The sequence below is a fragment of the Polypterus senegalus genome, chromosome 1 (genome assembly GCF_016835505.1).
Source record: "Polypterus senegalus isolate Bchr_013 chromosome 1, ASM1683550v1, whole genome shotgun sequence".
Lineage (NCBI taxonomy): Eukaryota > Metazoa > Chordata > Cladistia > Polypteriformes > Polypteridae > Polypterus > Polypterus senegalus.
This window is the reverse complement of record NC_053154.1, coordinates 311287656-311290575: the sequence shown is the minus strand read 5'-3', so window position 1 is coordinate 311290575 and position 2920 is coordinate 311287656.

The following is a 2920-nucleotide window of genomic DNA, read 5'->3' as shown; positions in this document are numbered from 1 at the left end:
GTGGTGTCTGTCAGTCCATCTTCTCTCCATTGTTAAAATCTACTTATGGAAGTATGGGGTCATGTGCTTCTGGACCCTTAGCAAAATCAGGAACCCTGGCTTCCTAGTAGTTCATATCTAAAAGCAAACGAGTAGTGAGCGAGAAACGGGCAAAGACATTTAGAAAAGGTACAAACTGAACTGTGCTTTATTATGAGAAAAGGGTGCAAAGTGAAAAGTAATAACCAACAAGGATATGTGGACTATTGCACCGTCCTGCATTGACACACTGTAATCAGAATATAAGTTTAATGTCACTGTGCTCTGTGCGAATATTTTAAATCTGTTTTTCTTTTCTTTCTACACACACAGCTGAGCCAGATTTAGTACAAAGGGGCTCAGCATTTAGAACTGCTAGGCCAAGCATAGGACAAGATAGACAGAGACAAACGGGCAAAGTGCACCATGTCTGTGTGTTAAGAGTCAGCGGGCCTCTCTTTTCCTTGTTTGGAATGGCATGATTTATCTAAGTGAGGGCCTGCACATGGAGAAAGGGTATAAAGCCTTGGAACATTGCCCGGCACACCAGGAAGCCGACGGACGGATGGGAGATAACGTCATCCGATTGTGAAAATCTTTCCAGCGCAGCGATAAAAATTCCAGATTATATACGTCGAGCTTCCACTTCGGTAATTGTCTTTCCTTTGGCTTCCTTCTTCTGTTATGTCCGTTATGTTATCAGTAAATCGTCATTAAAGAAAACTAAGTTATTTCTCCTATGTGAGTTCTTACCACCGTATCACTATGTGAGGGATATCGCCTTTTTACATTATATCTATACTGGGGGCTGCACCCCCTGCTCGCTTCGCTTGTCCACCCCCGTGTTTGGTTTACTGGCTATACAATTTAAAGAGATTGTTACTTTGTTGGGAATTGTTACATACTGTATGCATTATTTTCACTTTTACTTTAAAAACTTTTGTAAAAACAATGCTTGTCCTTTATTTCCAGCCCCGGGCGCGGTTACATCTCTTTCTTGCCAGACATGTAATGCTGCTCGCGTTGTGAAGGGGAGGGCCGGCTGAATGTACGCTAAGGAGATGCCGTCGGATCATTTGCTGTCTTTCTGCTGCTGGCGCGCTGCGTGTTTTGCTCGTCGCTTGTTGTTGTTTTAACAGCTGGGAGCAAATGATGTATGTCTGCCAACAACAGCCCAACAACTGCTAGGTTAGATGTCTGTGGACTTGTTTTAAATGATGGCTCACTGGCTTGTCTCACATGATGTTGTAAAAACAATACTTGTCCTTTATTTCCGGCCCCAGGTGTGGTTACATCTCTTTTTCACCAGACGTATAATGCTGCTCGCATTGTGAAGTGGGTGCAGCTGAAGGCACGCTAAGGAGATGCCGTCAGATCATCTGCTGTCTTTCTGCTGCTGGCACGCTGCTTGTTCTGCTTGTTCTGCTTGTCGCATGTCATTGTTTTAAGAGCTGGGAGTACATGATGTATGTCTGCCAAAATCAATCCAACAACTGCTAGGTTAGATGTCCGTGGACTTGTTTTAAATGATGGCTCACTGTCTTGTCTCACATGATGTTGTAAACACAATACTTGTCCTTTATTTCCGGCCCTGGGTGTGGTTACATCTCTTTTTCACCAGACATGTAATGCTGCTCGTGTTGTGAAGTGGGTGCGATTAAAGGCACGCTAAGGAGATGCCTTTGGATCATTTGCTGTCTTTCTGCTGCTGGCGCGCTGCGTGTTTTGCTTTTCGCTTGTTGTTGTTTTAACAGCTAGGAACAAATGATGTTTGTCTGCCAACAGCAGTCCAACAACTGCTAGGTTAGATGTCCGTGGACTTGTTTTAAATGATGTCTCACTGCCTTGTCTCACATGATGTTGTAAAAATATTACTTGTCCTCTATTTCCGGCCCTGGGTGTGGTTACATCTCTTTTCACCAGATGTATAATGCTGCTCGCATTATGAAGTGGGTGTGGCTGAAGGCACACTAAGGAGATGCCATCGGATCATCTGCTGTCTTTCTGCTGCTGGCACGCTGCTTGATAGATAGATAGATAGATAGATAGATAGATAGATAGATAGATAGATAGATAGATAGATAGATAGATAGATACTTTATTAATCCCAAGGGGAAATTCACATAATCCAGCAGCAGTATACTGATACAAAGAAACAATATTAAATTAAATAGTAATAAAAATGAAAAGAATTAAAATAAAATTAATGTTCGCATTTACTCCCCCGGGTGGAATTGAAGAGTCGCATAGTGTGGGGGAGGAACGATCTCCTCAGTCTGTCAGTGGAACAGGACAGTGACAAAAGTCTGTCACTGAAGCTACTCCTCTGCCTGGAGATGATCCTGTTAAGTGGATGCAGTGGATTCTTCATGAATTCTTCATTCATGCTTGTTCTGCTTGTCGCATGTCATTGTTTTAAGAGCTGGGAGTACATGATGTATGTCTGCCAAAATCAATCCAACAACTGCTACGTTAGATGTCCGTAGACGTGTTTTAAATGATGGCTCACTGTCTTGTCTCACATGATGTTGTAAAAACAATACTTGTCCTTTATTTCCGGCCCTGGGTGTGGTTACATCTCTTTTTCACCAGACGTATAATGCTGCTCGCATTGTGAAGTGGGTGTGGCTGAAGGCACGCTAAGGAGATGCCGTCGGATCATCTGCTGTCTTTTTGCTGCTGGCACGCTGCTTGTTCTGCTTGTTCTGCTTGTCGCATGTCATTGTTTTAAGAGCTAGGAGTACATGATGAATGTCTGCCAAAATCAATCCAACAACTGCTAGGTTAGATGTCCGTGGACATGTTTAAAATGATGGCTCACTGCCTTGTCTCACATGATGTTGTAAAAACAATACTTGTCCATTATTTCCGGGCCTGGGCGTTGTTAAATCTCTTTCTCGCA